This window comes from Trachypithecus francoisi, unplaced genomic scaffold, assembly GCF_009764315.1.
Source record: "Trachypithecus francoisi isolate TF-2019V2 unplaced genomic scaffold, Tfra_2.0 Lachesis_group3, whole genome shotgun sequence".
Lineage (NCBI taxonomy): Eukaryota > Metazoa > Chordata > Mammalia > Primates > Cercopithecidae > Trachypithecus > Trachypithecus francoisi.
In genome coordinates this window covers 127,233,840-127,254,041 of record NW_022681468.1, presented here as the reverse complement: position 1 = coordinate 127,254,041, position 20,202 = coordinate 127,233,840, and the positions used below count along the sequence as shown (strand labels likewise).

The following is a 20,202-nucleotide window of genomic DNA, read 5'->3' as shown; positions in this document are numbered from 1 at the left end:
GACCTCGTGATCCGCCCGTCTCGGCCTCCCAAAGTGCTGGGATTACAGGCTTGAGCCACCGCGCCCGGCCTGTTCTTGTTCTTTTAATGTTCTTTTAAGGGATCTGAGGATCCCTGCCTTTACAATTGCCTGAAGTGGTCTTTTTTTTTTGGTAAGAGATGAGGTCTTGCTATATTGCCCAGGCTGTTCTTGAACTCCTGACCTCAAGTGATTCTCCTACCTTGGCCTCTCAAAGTGCTTTAGTGGATTATAGGTGTGAGCCACTGTGTCTGACCTGCCTGGTTCTTGCTAAATTTGAAGATTCCTGGGCACTACTGCAGACCCAGAGCAGAGTCCAGGAGAGGACCAGGGCACACTGATGTGATTCTAAGGGCCATGTGTACCACAGCCCCACTGCTAGCCCCTGGAGTCTGCAGACTGCCCCATGTGTCTAGGGCATGGTGTGAGGGGCTAGTTGTGGCAGTCTGGCCAGGTCAGGGTTGGGTGGGCAATTAAGGGCTGCCAAAGAGAATCTGGATTCTTTTTTTTATTTTTTTTTTGAGACGGAGTCTTGCTCTGTCGCCCAGGCTGGAGTGCAGTGGCCGGATCTCAGCTCACGCAAGCTCTGCCTCTGGGGTTTACACCATTCTCCTGCCTCAGCCTCCCAAGTAGCTGGGACTACAGGCGCCCGCCACCTCGCCCGGCTAGTTTTTTGTATTTTTGTTTTTTAGTAGAGACGGGGTTTCACTGTGTTAGCCAGGATGGTCTCGATCTCCTGACCTTGTGATCTGCCCGTCTTGGCCTCCCAAAGTGCTGGGATTACAGGCTTGAGCCACCGCGCCTGGCCGAGAGAATCTGGATTCTTAAGAGAAGTTGACTGGGCTGGGCTCGGTGGCTCACGCCTGTAATCCCAGCACTTTGGGAGGCTGAGGCGGGCGAATCACGAGGTCAGGAGATCGAGACCATCCTGGCTAACATGGTGAAACCCCATCTCTACTAGAAGTACAAAAATTAGCTGGGCATGGTGATGTGTGCCTGTAGTCAGAGCTACTCAGGAGGCGGAGGCAGGAGAATCACTTGAACCCGGGAGGCAGAGGTTGCAGGGAGCCAAGATGGTGCCATCGCACTCCAGCCTGGGCGACAGAGTGAGACTCCATCTCATAAAAAGAAAAGAGGAATTGGCTCCACAACCCTGATTACCTGGCCAGGGATTGACCAGGACTGTGGTGAGGGAGCCTTTGCTGCTGTCCTCAACTAGCTTTTGGGCCTTGCAGAGGTCCATGGGCTTCAGGAATGCTTTCTGCCCTTGACTCTGTTTTATCTTTTGATGGTACGTATCAGAGCCATGGCTAGAGTGCCCCAAGTCTTGTTTTGTGTCAAACACCCTCCAAGGCAGACGACCTGCAGTTTTAGATCATATATTTATGTGACATGATGCCTGCTTAGGGGTCTCCAGAGTCAGAAGTGGGGTGTGTGTGTGTGTATGTATGTGTTGATATTCTTGGGCAAAGGGTGATTCTAACTGCAGAGACCATGCGTCCTCCAGCCCCGAGGCTTCCCTGGCGCCTGTGGAGACAAACTTCATTGCCTGTGGGGTTCTGGTCCTGGATCGTTTCTTAGAGCTGAGCATGAGGTGATGCCAAGGCCCTTAGGATGCACCAAGGGTGAAAGAATAGTGGGGTTGTGAGGGTGCTTCTGCAGGGAGCCCCGAGGCCTAGACAGACGGGAGCCAGGCGGGCTTGCGAAACGTTCTCCCTGGCCGCAAACCTGCTCCTCCCTCTGCCCTGGCCTTCCTTGCATTTCATTTGTATCCTGCTGATTTGATTTCCTTTTGCATTGTGTAAGGTTCTCAGTAGATACCTATTCCATGAAGTTAGAGATGAAGTAGACACAAGAGAGGGAAAGAGCTGGCTAAGCTGGAAATGAGAAGGAAATCGAAAGTTTAAGAACACATTGTGGTAAAAATAAACATAACATAAAATTTACTACTTTAACCATTTGTAAGTGTATAGTTGAGTGGCATTAAGTACATTCACATTGCTGGGCAGCATCACCACCATCCATCTCCGGAACTCTTTCATCTTGTAACACTGAAACTGCCCATTACCACTCATCCTCCTTCCCTCCAGCCCTTGGCAACCACCAGTCTACTTTGTCTTTATGATTTTGACTACTCTAGGTCCTCAATCAGTGGAATCATACAGCATTTGTTTAAGTTCACATTTGTTTTTCTGTGTCGATATTTTGAGTAAGTCCAATAAGTTAAGAAGGGGAGAAGGGACTTGATCTCCTTTGGAGGCAATCCTCCTGCTCTCTTCTGCCTGCCCTTGTTGCCCAGAGTGGCGGGGTCAGTGTACTGCTTTACCTAATCCTCTGTGTAGAATGGGCTGGCAGCTGGAGGCTCTCGAAGTTTGCTTCCAGCTGTTCTTGGGATTTAGTGTTTTCTCTGGAATGAAGATAAAGCAGGGTTGCCAGATAAAATACAGGCTGCCCAGGTGAATTAAATCTCAGATAAGCAGTCTATCATTTATAGTATAAGTATCTTCCAAAGATTGCATGGGAAATACTTACACTGCAGAATTATCTGTGATTACCTGAAATGCAAGTTTAACTAGATTTCCTGCATTTTTGCTTGCTAAATTTGGGTGATCCAACGGTGAACACACAATAAAGCAGCTCATTGGTAAAAGGGCATGCAGTTGGCTAGAAAGATTTTGAGAGACGGGTAGATTTGATGGTGCAGAGAGAGAGGCCATTTGGCATTGTCAACCTACTTTTTTTTTTTTTTTTTTTTGGATAGAATATTAACTTGGATCCTAAAAGCAGGATTGGAAAGTAGCTACATAGACTCCTGTCATTTGTGTCTTCAGAGAAACAAGCAGCGAGTACTGGCTAATGAGAATAAGATCTGCACATGGCAGGTGCCAAAAGTGTGCTCTAATACAAGACCCTTTCTTCCTCTGCAGGTGCTGGGCTACCTGACTGATAGCAGGGACTGAAGGAGGGCAGTTCTTGAAGAGTTACCCAGATCCAGCTGCTTATCTGCCCCTGGCCATGGTTTATGTTGCTGACTGATTGCACCAGCTGCTGAGAGGTGGTTTTAAGTAGTGTGAGTCATTGAAAGTTGATTCCAAGTGTCCCTCTTGTCCCTTCCTGTTTAATGAACAGTCAGCTGTCCTCGAATTTCTTTTGTGGTGGTACTTTGCATCCCCCCCGTGTGAGAATTCAACAAAAACACAACGGATGCAAAGCGTCTGCCCCGAGTAAGTCAGGCCAGCGTTGAACCCCTCTCTCTGTGTTTTCTGTGTGGCTGGTTTTCACTTACCTCCTCCCCTTTGGGTCTAGGTTCCTGTGACTGGTTTGCTTTCTCCTCGGTGTTTTGGAAGACATAAAATGATAGTTCTCAGGGTTTGCAAACAGTGTGAGCCCTTCCTGCAGCTGCCGGTGGGTGGGTGGATAAAAATCAGTTTCGCTGCTATTGTCCACAGGCCAGGCCCACCCCCAGGTGCCAGTGGCTGACCCCTGGCCACCCGTGCGGGAGTGTGAGTGGCTGCCTGCTACAAGGGCCTCTGTGGCTCGGAGGAGACGGACACATGTGATGCTCCTTTCAGAGCAGTGGTAGACATGCTTTATTTTGGGGGTTTGAAGCCCTCGCATTTAGTGGCTCAGTTTGGCCTTTTGCTTCCCCTAAGGGATTCTGTGATGTTTAATGACTCAACTCGGATTGTACTCCGGATGTTTCTTTTCCACTGATGTCCGTTTATAGAGCAGTCCTCCAGCAAATGTTTGTGCGGGAAGGAGGCAGAAAGGGAAGGAAGAGGCGAGGGGGCACTTCGGGAGGCCAGGCCCTGACGTTTTAATGCCCAATGCTTTTGCTTCCAGACTCACTGGAGGGGTCTGGTTGGGGCTTGGATGATTGGGGCCTGAGGGCCGTCTCATGCAGGGCTGCTGGTTCTCTGGCTGGGTTCTCTGTGAGAACTTTGGGATGCCAGGTGGGGGTACCCTCATGGGGTATGGGATTATTTTTAGGTCTGGTCATTATTATCTGGGATTATTTTAGGTCTGGACATTCAGGTGGGATGTCTGGCAGATGCCTTAGAGCACGTGTTTCAGGAAGTGGGGTGCAGCACAGGCCCCTGTGCCCCATCCCTTCCGCGGGTCCCCCTCTGGCTCGTCTCCATAGGAGTTCAGCTTGACACGGGGGGTGAGGGAGAGGGCGAGGGCATGGGCAAGAGGGAGGGTTTAGTTCTGAGCAGATAGGTCCAGTTCCTTAGTTTGCCTTAGACACTGGAAAACTGGCTTCTTTCATTCAGCTCTTTAGAGGAGTGGCCCAGAGTAGCCTAGCAGGGACTGAACTCTTTCGGGTGGCTTCCAGAGCAATCTTCCCAAGACCCTGCCTTCTGCCGACCCTGTGACATCGGGGCAGGTGGGGAGAGAAGAGATAGACACTGTCATCCCCCCAGTCCCAGGTCCCTCCACACAGCTTATTCCTCACTTTTCCTCCCCCTGGGGGGCTGGCAGAATCACACTTGTGAAATACTGGACACAGGGGTTTTGTGGTGGGCAGTTATGTCCGTTACTAAGCACAAGGAATTTGAGCAAAGGAGGGAGAAAAATAAATAACTGTTTTTAAAGGAAACCATTGTATTCAATGGACTCCCCTTTTTTGAGGGTTTGTCGTGGGCAAAAGATTGTGGTGCCTCCTGAGAGTGATACAGAGGCAGTGAGTCCCCGACTCTGCCTGCAGGAGTGTGTGGGTCAGCAGTATTGCAGTTTCCAGGTCAGGAGAGAGGTACCCGATGGAGGGGATGTGATGGGGAACTCGGGAAGGGGTTCCTGGAGGTGCACTTCAGCCATGCCTTCAGCAATCTGCAGAATGTCAAAAAGCCAGTGGGAGATGATGTTCTGGACAGGAGAGACTGAATGAACCAAGACCAAAAGATGGGACAGCACAGTGGGAGAAAGGCAGATAGCACAGGGGTTGTTAAAAGACTGGGTGCCACACTGTATGGGGAGCAATGTTTTTGTTTGTTTTTTTAACCACTGGCCTAGTGTCGGTTGTGAGCTGTCTGTTGACTTTTAGAAAGAGCAACCTGTATCTCGTTCCTCCTCATGGACTTCTGCAGTTACCACTATGCCAGAACGCTATTCTGGAAGGCCTCCAGCAACCCTTTGGTGGCCAGATCTCACAGTTTGTTCCCAGGTGCCCTGCTTGGGGCTGCCCATCACGGGTCACTGCTTATCATCCTCTAACACCCTCTCTCCTTTTTGCCTCTGGGACTCCATATGCCTTGATGGGCTGTTTTCCAGCCCCCCTCTGCTATCTCTCTTGACTCTGACACACATCTCCATTCCCCAGCATCCTGACCTCGGAGCCATTACCCCTCCACCTTGTTCCCTGTGCCTGAGCTTTACCTCTCGGCCAGGTGCAGGGAGTCTGGCTGACACTTTGGTTTTGCAGACCAGTGCAGCTGGCCTTGCTCCTGGGGGTTAGGGGTCTGCAGTTGTGAACCCCAGAAACCCAAAAAACTGAAATTCAATCTACAGACATCTATTAAGAGCCTACTGGGTGACAGAGTGAGACTCTTAAAAAGAAAAAAAAGAACCTTTGACCCGGTGTGGTAGCTCACGCCTGTAATTCCAGCACTTTGGGAGGCTGAGGTGGGTGGATCACAAGGTCAGGAGATCGAGACCATCCTGGCTAACACGGTGAAACCCCGTCCCTACTAAAAATACAAAAAAAATTAGCAGGGCGTGGTGGCGGGCGCCTGTAGTCCCAGCTACTCAGGAGGCTGAGGCAGGAGAATGGCAGGAACCCGGGAGGCGGAGCTTGCAGTGAGCCGAGATGTCGCCACTGCACTCCAGCCTGGGCGACAGAGCGAGACTCCGTCTCAAGAAAAAAGAAAAAAAGAACCTTATTGGATCAAGCCCCCAAGGGGACAAGTGACAAGTAACAGTCCTGGATCATCTGGGGAGTACGTACCGCTTCTCCAGCCTTCCTTTTCTAAGGTCCTCTTCACTGGAAAGCTCTGAGCCGGATCTACATATCCAAGAAGGCCAAACTCCTTTTCTGTAATCTCAAGCTTCTCATCTCTCTCAGCCTCCTACTTCCTAGCAATTTGACAAAAGGTGAGAACCGTTTCCTCAGCTCTTCAGAGCTGCAGCAGTAGCAGCTGCAGCCTCAGCCGCACGGAAGGTGGAGGTGCTCTTGAGTGAGTCCTCCCCACCGTTTAAAATGCAGGGTTGGACCTGAGGGATTTGTGTGTTCCCTGGGTATGTGTCTTGTGCAGGCGACTTTGAATTTGATACCCCTGTCACATAGCCAGTGCCTGAAAACCCTGAAATGATTCTTGGTATTCATAATTCACATTGGGTAGGCTTAGGTAGTATTTATAGCACTCACAAGACAAGCTATTGCCAAAGGAGGTAGTGACACTTATCAAGGCCTGTGTAGGAGACACAGAGCTGAGTAGACTCTTTCTCTGGCTAATTTTAGATTCCCAGTGTTGAGGTTGGGAATGAGGGCTTGTCACATAGTTAGTATGCTTTCAGAGACTCTGATCTCCCTGAGACTACAAGTATAAAGGTTCTGTGGCCATTTCTGTTTCCTGGGGCTTACTGTTCCATCCGTTATCTCACTGCACAGGTTCTCCCTGGCGCTGTCCGCTTCTGCTGCCCTGTGACAGAAAAGGGGGGGTTCAGGGCTCCTTGACATTCTGACATTAGGCCACCAAGCTGTGGGATGGGGAATTCAGGGTGGGGGAGAATTTGACAGTAAGGCATCAGGCCTCACAAGCTGCTTTTTACAACCTGTGAATGTTTGACACACTGTTTTGTTTGCCTGTGGGGGCCTGTCTACTCTTGGTCAAGGGGAATCTCCCTGGGGAAGGTGTTAGCTCAGGTTGCTTTTGCAAAATGCTGTGGACTGGATGGCTTAAACACTAGAAATTTTTTCACGGTTCTGGAGGCTGGAAGTCTGAGATGAGCATGGTTGGGTTCTGGTGAGGGCCTTCTTCCTGGTTTACAGGCGGCTGCCTTCTGGCTGCGTCTTCACATGACAGAGCGAGAGCGTGAGAGCGTGTGAGCGTGCGTGCACAAGCAGGCTCTCTGGCATCTCCTCTTAACCGGGCACTAACCCTATCATGAAGGCTCCACCGTCATGACCTCATCTAAACCTAGTTATCTCCCTACGGCCCTGTCTCCAGCACCATCCCCCTGGGGGTTAGGGCTTCAGCATAGGAGTTTGGAGGGGACATGATTGAGTTCATAGCAGGGGTTGTTGGAGATTTGCAAACTGCAGATTCTTTAAGGCAGAGGCTGGTGACTGCAGAGGAACTGGGTCCCATCTTCCTTGGGGGTCAGACCTCCAGTGGCCGAAGTGCCTTTTCCAGTGACCCAGGGAGAGTTCTTGCTGGGAGAGAGGGACAGCATTCTGGTGGCAAGGCAGGGAGCTGGCTGCTTTGTGTTGGGGTTTTCCATGTGTCTAGATGATAAAGCTACGGCCAGCAGAGGAGGAGTGCAGGAGGATGTACAGGCAAAAATGCTGCACCTGTGTGGGAGCTGGTTGGCAGGTGAGGGAGTCCTGGGGGCTGGAGGGAGCATGAAGGCCCATTCTGCCCACTTCACTGCTCAGCTTCAGGTTCCCTCTCCTGTGTCACCTCCTGCAGTGAGCACCTAGAATGGATTCCTGTGGTTTTTCCTTTGTGTCATTTGTCATGACTCATTTACCTTGTGTAATTAGCCATGTTTTGGAAGTTTAGGATAGTTTGAAAGCAACTCTGCCAGAAAACTGGAAAAACAATTTTTTTCAGTTGACAGTGACCTGATGGTCAGGTCTGATCAATGGTCCCTCATCCACTGTTGTTGGGCCTTGGCGTCTCTTTCTTGGGATTCTGAAGTTTTCGTGTGAGTCAACAATAGAGCCTCTATTGCTGGTGGCTCTTGGAGCGCCACCTTTGCAGTGGCGTGGGCATCTCATTGGTGGGAGTGAGGGCTTATGTGGCTATGGCCAGTGGGGACAAGGCTTACTCTTGTGCCCAGGCCTTTTTTCCAGTGTCTCTCCGTGCTAAGGGTCAGGTGGGGTCACCCTCCACCCCTGCCGCCTGCCGCCTCTCCCTGATTCCTTGAGGTGGGTGTTAGAAATAGTACATTTGGAATCTTTCACATTGGCGACTTGGCTCCTTGTGCCTTTCCAGTTTCTCCTTCTGAGCTGGGCCTAATGAGAGATGGCACACTGATGACTTGTTAATAAAGAGGTGTTGCTGGTTGGTCATGGTTTTTCTTTCTTTCTTTTATTTTTTTTAAATTTTTTTTTTTTTTTTTGAGACAGAGTCTCGCTGTGTCACCCAGGCTGAAGTGCAGTGGCCGGATCTCAGCTCGCTGCAAGCTCCGCCTCCCGGGTTCACGCCATTCTCCTGCCTCAGCCTCTGGTGTAGCTGGGACTACAGGTGCCCGCCACCACGCCCAGCTAATTTTTGTTTTGTATTTTTAGTAGAGACAGGGTTTCACCGTGTTAGCCAGGATGGTCTCGATCTCCTGACCTCGTGATCCGCCTGTCTCGGCCTCCCAAAGTGCTGGGATTACAGGCGTGAGCCACCACGCCTGGCCTTGGTTGGTCATGGTTTTTCTTTGCCATTCCTGGAGTGTCTCACAAACCTCTAGGAGGGAGAGATTCCTCTTGAAGATACTTAATTAAGAAGTATCTTCTTGAGGGGGCAGCCTGGGGAACATGGCAAAACCTCATCTCTACCAAAAAAAAAAAAAAAAAAATTAGCTGGGTGTCATGGTGCACACATAGTCCCGGCTACTCCAGAGGCTGAGGTGGAAGGGTCACCTGAGTCCAGGCGGTTAAGGCTGCAGTGAGCCACGATGGGACCACTGCACTCCAACCTGGGCAACAGAACGAGACCCTGTCTCAAAAAAAATAAAAACAAAAAACTCAAGGGCGATGCAGGGCTTGAGTGCGACTCTCCTTGCAAGTCCCAGCTTGCTTAATCAGCATTTCTTCCTTTTTGCATCCCTCTCCTACCTCTGCCCTCCTCTCTGGTGGCTAGAAGACCTAAGGAGGGGAGGCTATTAGTGGCTAAACCTCTATTTTAGGGTCTGCTGGTTTATGTGGCACTAACTCTATGTGAAAAGCAGTACAATCTGTATTATTATTATTATTATTTTTGAGATGGAGTCTCACTCTGTCGCCATGCTGGAGTGCAGTGGCGCAATCTCGGCCCACTGGAACCTCCGCCTTCCGGGTTCAAGTTATTCTCCTGCCTTAGCTTCCTGAGTAGCTGGGACTACAGACGCCCGCCACCACGCCCGGCTAATTTTTTGTATTTTTAGCACAGATGGGGTTTCACCATGTTGGCCAGGATGGTCTCGCTCTTGACCTCGTGATCCGCCCACCTTGGCCTCCCAAAGTGCTGGGATTACAGGCATGAGCCACCGCACCCAGCCTTTTCTCTCTCTCTTTTTTTTAAAGTAAAATGGAGATCAGTTTGTCTGCTCTTGTCTGCCCTGTGAGGCAGAGTATGAATAGGATGACAAAATAAGAATGCACTTTATTTTGAAAGCGGTTGTGTCTTATAAATCAGTAACGATACCTTTATACTATTCTCCAAGCCCTGAACATCCTAGTCAGTTAAAACTTTATGACAGAGGAAAATTTACTGGAGTTTGAGTAGGAAAGTGTGCATGCCTATGTGTATGAGTGTGTGAATGAACGCGAGCAGGTGTGCTAGGCAAGTCAAATCTGAACTTCTATTTTTCAGGTTGACAACATCCAACCAACACTTGTCTGGGCCCTTTAGTTTGAGTTGAGTCTTAGTAGGTGTCCTGGAGCAGGCTTTAGGTTTTTTTCTTTCCTCCTGCTGAATGTGATCCTTTTCCAGGGGCTTGTTTTTTGGGTCACATTTGGCTTGGGGCCACTTAGTGTCTGAGGTCCTAAGCTTTGGAGTGAGCCAAAGCTTAGCCAAAGCAATTGCTTTGTTACTCATGTAGTATTTTGACCTTGCCTCAGAGAAGATTTTCCCCTTGAATGATCAATTTTCATGACATAACTTAAAAGGAAGAAATTACTAGAAAGAGGCAGCAGGTCAGCCACGATTGTTCTTCTCCCCCCTCTGGTGTGATCCAGGACCTCAACCCTGTAGGCTCTGAGCAGAGTTGCGGCTTCAGATGTCTGCCCAGGTGCTGCCTCAGCCTCAGGCAGTGACATTCCTACCACCTATTTCCATTTAAAGCCACTAATATTTATCAGGACCCACACTTTCTAGGGCTGCAAAGGGGGAAGAAGATTGTAGCAGCCAGCCATGTGTCCTAGCAGGTTTCAGCTTTGGGCTGTGTTCGATGTGTTCACACCTCACCCGAATAACTAGCCACATGGTCTTGTGCGAAGAGGCAGGTGTTGTGTGCTGCTCATCCAAGGGAAGCCCCATGTCAGGTGCCAGTCTTCGTGATGGACAGGAATCTTCAGCTGGCTTTACTAAGAAAAATAAGAATTCCATGTTTATTTCAGACATGTTTTCTCTCTTTGCAATGAAGTTTTGTTGAAATGCAGCATAGAGAAACGAACACAAGTCATAAATGGATGATTTGATGAATTTTCACAAACTGAACTCACCTGTGTTACCTGCATCCAGCTCAGGAAATAACCCGATTAGTACTTCAGAAGACCCTTGATACCCCTGCTGGTGCACCCACCGCTTTCCCGCAGTCATAATCTTGACTTAGTTTTGCTTTTTTTTTTTTAAGACAGAGTCTCGCTTTGTTGCCCAGCAGGCTGGAGTACAGTGGCGCAATCTCAGCTCACTGCAACCTCTGCCTCCTGGATTCCAGCAATTCTCCTGCCTCAGCCTCCCAAGTATCTAGGACTACAGACGCACGCCACCATGCCCGGCTAATTTTTTTATTTTTTAGTAGAGATGGGGTTTCATCATATTGGCTAGGCTGATCTTGAACTCCCTCATGATCCGCTTGCATCGGCATCCCAAAGTGCTGGAATTACAGGTGTGAGCCACTGTGCCCGGCCAGTTTTGCCTGTTTTTGAACTTAATATAAATGGACCTGTCCAGTGCATCCTCTTGTTTCTGGTTTTGTTCAACATGATGTTTGTGAGATTTGCTTCCATCTTCTCTTCGTGTGAGTTGTGGGTCTGTCATTCTCGTCGTAGTATGGTATTCATTTTGTTCATATTATGTATCTATTCTTCTGTATGTAGGCATGTAGGCAGTTTCCAGACTCTGGCTGTGATGTTTAGAGCAATGTGAATAATGTTATTTATGCCTTTGTCACAGATGGGGTTATACCTAGACGTAGTATTTAGATGTGTTTGCTTTGCTTCCTAGTGCATTCATTTATTGAGTAAATAGTTACTGAGCATCACTGTGGGCCAGGTTCTGGCTCAGGCCCTGGAGTGAGAGCAGAAACCAGGCAAGCAAGGTGTAGCAGAGGGACAGGGGTAGCTGTTCTGGATGGTCTCTTAAGAGTCGACATTTCAGCAAGGGCTTGAAGAATGAGAGCAAGGCTGCCAGGTAAAAGGCGTCCAGGGAAGAGTACTCCATGCAAGGGGAAGAGCACGCACAGGAACACTCACAGAAATTGCTGCTGGCTCAAGAGTGTTCAGCGCAGAGTGACCAACTGTTGGCCTGACCCTATCCATGCTGATGAAGTCATGGCCTGGGACATTTAACTTTTCATTGTTGGAGTCAAGTGGAAGGGCTATGTCTGTCTGTACTTTTTTTTTGTTGTTTTTTTTTTGAGACAGAGTTTCACTCTTGTTTCCCAGGCTGGAGTGCAATGGCACGATCTCGGCTCACAGCAACCTCCGCCTCCCGGATTCAAGCCATTCTCCTGCCTCAGCCTCTGGAGTAGCTGGGATTACAGGCATGCGCCACCATGCCTGGTTAAATTTGTATTTTTAGTAGAGACAGGGTTTCTCCATGTTGGTCAGGCTGGTCTCGAACTCTGGACCTCAGGTGATCTGCCTGCCTCAGCCTCCCAAAGTGCTGGGATTACAGGCGTGAGCCACCGCGCCTGGCCATCTGTCTGTACTTTTCAAAATAAGCTAGGCCAGGCGCGGTGGCTCACACCTGTAATCCCAGCACTTTGGGAGGCCGAGGTGGGAGGATTACAAGGTCAAGAGATTGAGACCAGCCTGGCCAATATGGTGAAACCCGGTCTCTACTAAAAATACAGGAATTAGCCAGATGTGGTGGCGCGTGCCTGTAATCCCAGCTACTTGGGAGGCTGAGGCAGGAGAATCACTTGAATCTGGGAGGCGGAGGTTGCAGTGAGCTGAAATCGTGCCATTGCACTCCAGCCTGGGCCACAAAGCGAGACTCTGTCTCAAAAATAAATAAATAAATAAAAAATAAGTAAATAAATAAAAAAACTAAATGATGGAAGAAGGAGCATCAGTGTGGGCTGCTTCACAGAAGCTCCCAGAAGAGGACCAGGAAACATGCACTTTGCTTTAAGCTGTCCTCAGTTAGTCCCCGGGTCTTCTGAAAGGCCCATGGGCTGTCCACTTGAGGGAACTGGCTGGACACGTTGTTAGGGCCATCTGTTTTGGAAACCAGCACTACTCTTGGGTTCCTGGTTTTTAGCCAGTGACTCATCTTCCCTGGACCCTGAGGGTCCAGATTCCCAGGCTGAGAGTGTGCCAGCCATGTTAGCGTCTTGGGGATGCAGGGAAGTCTGGTTAGCCAGAGGGGACCCCTGTTTTTAGGAGATGAGTGAGGTAGTGCTGTAGGCTGAATAATGAGAGACCAGAGCAGGAGGAAATGGCCTGGCGCTATGGGTGTGGCTCTTGCCAGCTGGAGTCCGGGTCTCCCTTCCAGAACCAGAACCAGTGTGGTATGAGGCTCTGGTGGGAGTGAGACCCACAGGCAGGCTGGACAGCATCCTCTGGCCATTTCTCTTTCCCTCGTTCATTGCCTTGTGTCTCATCTTTAATGAAAATGCCCTTGTTAGGAAATTGTCTAGTGCTGGGGAAGATCTCTCCTGACCGCAGAACTGCCACCCCCATAAGGAGGAGGATGTGGAAGGAGACACTAAGGACAGCGCCAGACTCTCTAGAGCTCCGTCTTTGCTGTGCAGCTGGCTGATGGCCATGGCCACAGCGTACTTATTCCCCGTTAGAGTAGGGGCACCTCTTGCCTTTCCCCCAACCCCCCCGCCTCTGGCAGCCCTTTTCTGAACTTCTTTGGATGTTTTTCTAGTGTGTATTTTCACCCTCCATTTTTATTAGTGAGGAAAGAAGATAAAAGGCTCTTGTGTCTTTCATGAAACTCTTCAAACTGTTCCTCTTACAGAGCAAGACTACAGCCACCCACTGACTTCCCACTTTCTGACCTGCCCCCCACCTCTGTGTTCCCCTCTGGATCTCTTCCTCCCTTCAGAAATCAAACTGCAATTTTGTGTTTTTGGATATGAATGGTGAGCAGCATTGTGAATTGGCAGGTCTTTATTTGCCGATTTTTTTCTCTATTTCACTTAGCTTATGATGTAGAAAGCATAAAAGTTTGGTTCTCTGGAAGCTTAGCCACCAAGAAGGTACCTTGTTTCCTTGTTACCTTTGTTAATGCGATGTGAGTGCATTTTAAGAGTTAATCTGGAGAAATACAAATGAAAACCACAATGAGATACCATCTCACTCCAGTTAGAATGGGGATCATTACAAAGTCAGGAAACAATAGATGCCGGAGAGGATGTGGAGAAATAGGAACACTCCCACTGTTGGTGGGAGTGAAATTAGTTCAACTGTTGTGGAAGACAGTGTGTTGATTCCTCAAGGATCTCAAACTAGAAATACCATTTAACCCAGCAATCCCATTACTGGGTATACCCAAAGGATTATAAATCATGCTACTATAAAGACACATGTACACGTATGTTTATTGCAGCACTATTCACAACAGCAAAGACTTGGAACCAACCCAAATGTCCATCAATGATAGACTGGATTAAGAAAATGGGGCACATATACACCATGGAATACTATGCAGCCCCGAAAAAGGAAGAGTTCATGTCCTTTGCAGGGACATGGATGAAGCTGGGAACCATCATTCTCAGCAAACTATCACAAGGACAGAAAACCAAACACCCCATGTTCGCACTCATCGATGGGAATTGAACAGTGAAAACACTGTTGGATGTTTTCCAACAGGATGGGGAACATCACACACCGGGGCCTATCGTGGGGTTGGGAGAGGGGGAGGGATAGCATTAGGAGAATTACCTAATGTAAATGATGAGTCGATGGTTGCAGCAAACCAGCATGGCACATGTGTACCTATGTAACAAACCTGCACGTTATGCACATGTACCCTAGAACTTAAAGTATATTAAAAAAAAAAAAAAAGTTAATCTGACACCTGACTTGTGAGATGTAATTAGCCGTAAGTGTTCTTCAGTCTACTGGGCACCCAAATACTTTTTTTGCAATTAAATAATTGCAAAAAATTTTGGTGTTGTCGGGTGATGGATCACTTTTATTCTTGTTCATGTTAGCAGCCAACTATTGGGCATTCTTGAAATGCTCATTTTAAATGCAAATTCTTTGCACAGTTAGGAGGAAAATGAAATTGTTCTGGCTCCCAGCACTCAGTTTGCATTTTTGCCATTCCTTCTGATGGCTGAGGGGAGGGCTCATGACTAAATCACTCAGCATCTTTATGATGATTTCGGATTTCTACTGCTGAGAGGAAACTTCGCCCCAGGATGTTAACCCTCTGTTGCCCATGGGCACTATGGAGGTGCATGTGTGATTACTCAGAGTTTTCGTTCGTCTTTTTTACCCCCTTAAATGATCTTTAGATTTCCTCTCTCATTTGGTGTATGGATGATGCATATACTTGGGAAACTTGTGGTGAGTGCATTTTTTTTTTCATTGTTGTTTTTAAGGCAAATGAAATATGCTAAGCCCTTTACTTCTTCTACTTGGCAGCAGCAGTATGTGCTGTTTCCTTTTAGCCTTAGAGAATATTCCTCTGGTTCTCTCTCTTTGCTGGAAGCTGTTGCTTACTCTCCCCTTGGCCTAGCTGCCCTATCCCAGCTTGCCACCCGGAGAATCCCGTGGCTTGGTGTGTGATGGAGATAATAGGATTCTTGTGCAGCGGGGCTGGGGAAGTGGTTCTGTCTCTGACTCTTTCAGAGAATGAGTGTGATGATACTTGTATGGATGCAGTTAAAACCGTAATCCTCTCCCCTAGTCAGCCAGTTATATTCCTTTTCCTGAACGTGAAAATTTTACATGTAAAACAGTCCCTGTGTTCTGTCATTCTCGAGACCATCAGGTTGTGTGTGGAGGGGTTTAGCCTCTCAGCTAAGTTGTTGTATTCCATGGAGCTGTGTAAACAGCTGGAGCCAGTGGAGAAGGTTTTGGGAATGGCAAGGTGGTAGCGCATTTTCTCTATCCATGAAACAATGGCTTTAATACTAAGTCTGTCCCCTAAGATGGGATGGTGAGCTGATTTTATGGTTGCAAAGTCTTATGAAAAAGGAAAATTCTTATATGTACATTGAGTGCAATTGCAGCTGTGCTGTTTTCTTTTAATTTTATTGTAAAGCATTTTTTTTTCTCTTCTGCTTATGCGTTTCTGCAGAGCAGAACATAGAGCTGGAAATGACGCTTCCATGTCTGTCCTTAGTTTGTTGACTGAATAGAATCATAGGTTTTAGGGGTGGAAGGAGATTGTAGAGTCCAGAAACTCCTTGCGTCTCATTCCTGTGGACTGGGAGGTTGCCAGGGACTGTCGTGGTGGCTGGTGATATGGAGAAAGAAGTTGCTTTTAGCATTGCTCCCTTTTCCAGAGGAAATGTGATGGGGCTTTGAGAGAACTGGTGGAAAATGCCCCCTGATCAGGGGAGGTATGATGAAAGGCAGTGGCTGCCAGCCTGGAGAGCAGCCGTCCTTTAAGCCCTGGAGAATTAATGGTTGAACTCAGTCTAGGGGTTGCAAAACCTCCGAAACAGGCCAACCTGTCTGTTTAGTGACAATGAACCAGAGACCCAGGGAGGTCCGGTGGTGCATCCAGACAGAGCAGCCTATCAGGGAACGAACTAGGACTCGTGACTTTGCTCCAGTCTTCTTCCTGCTTCCTACATTTTAGGGTTTCTCAGTCCTCAGCACTGTTGTCATCTGGGCTGGATGATTCTTTGTTGTGTGGGGCTGGCCTGTGCATCGTAGGGTGTTTAGCAGCATCCCTGGCCTCTCTACCCAGTAGGTGCCACTAGCATCCCCACCCCCTTTCAGGTGTGACAGTCAAAAATGTCTCCAGACATTGCCAAATGTTCCCTGAGGAGTAAAATTGCTCCTTGTTGAGAACCGTTGCTTTAGAGGAATATGATGCCCCTGGGAATTTGTAAACACAGCTTTTATATTAGCATGATCCCTTTTCTCCTTTTGCTTTGGAATATAAAATGCACAGCTAAGATATTTAGTATTTACTGTAGCCCTTCCAGTAGATAACATGGCTGTGAAAGCCTGTTGATAGGGAAGTGGTCAACATAGTTCTGAATTAAACAGCCTTGTGTTTGGGTTGACAGTTTTCCCCTGAGGAGGTTTGAGTTTGGTTTTATTTTCAGATTTGGGATGCTGATGATGCTGGCTCTAACTTGTCTCCACCAAGCAGCTTGTACTTTTAATTTTTGCAAATGACCGTGAATGGGGACAAAGTGCCTCGTGGGTGGGGAAGAGGTCAAAATATTCCAAAAGCCAATGAGATTTCGGCACTCTGAAAGCCAGTGAAGAATTAGCTCTCCATTTTGTGAGCCTTGCCTCAAGCTTGGGAGAGGACACTCACCAACCTAAACCTCCCTCAATATAGAGAAGATATGTGGGCAGATTTTAAGTTGACCATTGCCTGATGAGTTCCGGAATGGCTGTGGGTGCCTGTGAACTGGATGGATGTAAAGTGGCAGAGAGTCCCATATAGGAGGCCGGAGACCTGGCCTGACCTTCTATGCCTTGGCCTGCCTCCACGTCTTTTGGTCAGGTCACCAAACATAATCGAGTGGTAGGTTATTGTCTGTAAGAGAAGGAGGGAGACAAAATTTCTGCTTCCCAGATAGGGGTGAAGTGCTAAGTGGTGAGCCTGAATTTGTGAAACCACAGGATAAACCTAAGACATCTAATTGGAGCCTTAATTTTACTCAGGTAATATGGAAGACAAAAAATTATTTTAAGGCCGGCCATGGTGGCTCACGCGTGTAATCCAGGCACTTTGGGAGGTCATGGTGGGTGGATCACCTGAGGTCAGGAGTTTGAGACCAGCCTGGCCAACATGGCAAAACCTCATCTCTATTAAAAATACAAAATTAGCCGGGCATGGTGGCGCATGCCTGTAATCCCAGCTACTCGAGAGGCTGAGGCAGGAGAATCGCCAAGAGATAGAGGTTCGTGCCATTGCACTCAGCCTGGGCGACAGAGCGAGACTGTGTCTCAAAAAAAAAAAAAAAGAAAGAAAAAAGAAAAATTAGTGTGAAAATAAGCATGCATACATTGAATAATTGCAAAATTGGCATGACGTGAATTTAAGCTAGAACACAGGACTTCATAAAGGAAGGAAACCTCAGACTTGCTGTGAGTGGCTTCCCTAGTGTCAGGTGACCCACCCCTTCAGTCCTTTGTGGAGTTTTCACCAGATAATTTTATAATCCCTGCGGGGCCAGATCTCCAAAGTTCCTTCTGCATCTAAAATTTCCGGTCAGAGCAGAAAAGACACATCTTTGGTGTAGAGTCTTGGGCAAGTTCACACACTTATCGCCAGCAGAGCCTTAGAAAGAATAAACAACAGTCATAAAGGTTGTCTAGCCTTTAACAATCCAGACACTTAAGTTTTCCTTCCATCCTTTTGGTGTAAATTGGAAAGCGGTTGCCTTCTATTCTGGAGTGTGAGCCCATAACCAAAAATGAAAAGAGGGCAGGCCTCATTTTGGTGTGGGACCCTCAGGGCTTAAGCATTGCCACCTAAGAGTTGACCTAACCTAGGAAATGAGCCAGAGGGGATAGCATGCTGTTTTAAACTTCTTTGAAATGCCTGTAACAGAATGATGACAAGGGTGTTGGCTGTGGGGGCCATGTGAAAGTTAAACTACTGACATCCCCCGCACAGCTGGGACTTACTAAGCTGGGGAAAGTTAAGATGTTAAGACACTCCAGCCAGTCAGTTTTTATTTCTGAAATTATTTAATGTTACAAAGGAGTTGTCTTTTGATGTTGGTGTTCATGACAGTTCTTTAGAAACTAATGTCAAAGGCTTCAGACAGGGATGCTTATTTCCATGGTGTTTTCTTGAGAGAGATAAGGCCAGGGCCTGGCAGGTGAGCAAAAGAACACCTACGAATACAGCAATTGTCCACAAAACGGCTGCTGTAACCATTTGTCAACAATTTACCTTATGTAAGATGACTTTTCTATATGACGTAATAAAGATAATTTTATAATGTTTTCATGAAGGCAGGAGTAGGTGGCAGAGGGGGTTTTTCTTTGTCTTTTTCTTGGCGTGTAATTGAAACAGAGCTTGGACTAAATGAGAAACATTTGTGTTGGAAAAAATATTCCAGAGGCTTCTTGACTAGAGTCAAAAATTGCTTCCTTATTTTATTGTGATCATGTAAGCAGACGTCTCATCTAAGACAAGTGTTAAGAACATTGCCATTTCTGTCTGTTCATGAGCAGATGCATTTTCTGACCTAGGGAACTGTCTACATTGTAGACCCGATAGCACACACAGTGAATCAGAAAAAAAAGTATGTGAGTTGATCTGTCTCAAAAGAAATACATGGCTTTTGTGTGGATTTATAAATTCAGTTCCTTTGACAATGCTGCTTACCCAAAAGCTTTTCTTTATAAAGAAAAGTGTGCCTGTGCAGTTTGAAGTCTCAAGCTTTTTAAAATTGGCCCCAGAGGAATGCTGGAGTGAGCAGAGGAAGTCTAGTTGTTCTGCCATTGGGAAATAGGGCCTGAATGGATGGAGCAATGTGACTGAATACTTTGTGTTGGTGGAGTGTGCAAAGAAAAACTCTGCTCTTGTTCAGGCTGCTTGTGTGCTTGGCTTGATTCTGGAGTTGGCACTCTTGAGAGCCACCCACAAGCACTCTTAAAGCACTAAGACACAGGCAATTCCTAAGTGGATACCTAATGAAGGAAATATTTTAATCCTTTTGCTCTTACTGACTCTCCTCTAGCTTAAGTCTGTAGTTTAAAAAAGCAAAAGCCAAATTAAGAATACAGAACCCACTCCTCAATATGTCACCTTCTTCAAAAGTAAAACATCCTGGTGGATTTTGCCATCTTTCCTGAGCTCAAGATGAGCATGGCTCTTGCGTGTGGGTGTGTGGGGGTGTGTGTGTGTGTGAGAGAGAGAGAGAGAGAGAGAGAGCGTGCACATGCACATGTAAGTCCAGCATTATTCGTGATTGACTCAAAACAATAGCTTTATAGGGAAATCATTGCTAAGAGCTCAGGAAAAGTAAAGGCCTGCCAATTCCAGAAGGACAAAGGGTTTCAGTAACTAACATGGGAACAAAATGATCTCATGCCCCTTTCCCACTGAGACTGCACATAAGTGGGATCCTTCTCAAATTCTGAGTGCTCACTTATAGACACAGTCAGTGTTTCCAACCTATGGGACCCATTTGGGAGGGTGGCCAAACCAGGAAACAGATTCCAGAGGTAGCTCTTTGATGTTTAACCCAGACAGTCGACCGACCCGGGCTCCTTAGCCAAGGAGGGGCTGAAACTCTTCAGTGAGGAATGAGACCCTGGCTTGTGCTCAGGCATTAGTCACTAAGTCAAAGGCCTTGGCCAGGGCTGACAGTGGACCTTTGATAACAGCTCTGCATCTCTGGGGCGCTTGGCTGCCAAATTTTAATTCCTAGTGACTCACTCTAGCTGGCTCTTCACACGCCTCAGAGAGCATGGGCAGGAAGCGGCCACAGGCTCCAGGCCTCCTGCCCCCAGCAGCCCTAAGAGTGGCCTGGAACAGGTGCTGGGGAGGTGAGAATGGCATGCAGTTCTCAAGTGGCAGGTGAGATCCACATGCGCATGCGGGAGCTCTGGGACAGCCCCCAGCCACTGCCCATGGAGCCAGTGCAGGCACTGTGCTGGGAGAGAAAGGTGGGGGCATCTTTGAAGGTCTAAAAGTTTGGCTACACCTCCCTGCAGACAGTAGTAATTGTACTTTCAGTATCCTTCGAGAGAGAACATATCAAGACAAAAAGGCT

The 20,202-nt window shown here is 47.8% G+C and overlaps 1 protein-coding gene across 1 annotated transcript in view; it reads left to right on the top strand.

Annotated features, from left to right (window-relative positions):
- TLN2 (talin 2) overlaps window positions 1–20,202 on the top strand; it is a 455,709-nt gene that overhangs the window by 64,470 nt on the left and 371,037 nt on the right. The window contains exon 2 of the mRNA XM_033189874.1: window positions 2,946–3,088. The gene's annotated coding sequence lies outside the window, so the exon portion shown is untranslated. The remainder of the gene's footprint in view (window positions 1–2,945; window positions 3,089–20,202) is intronic.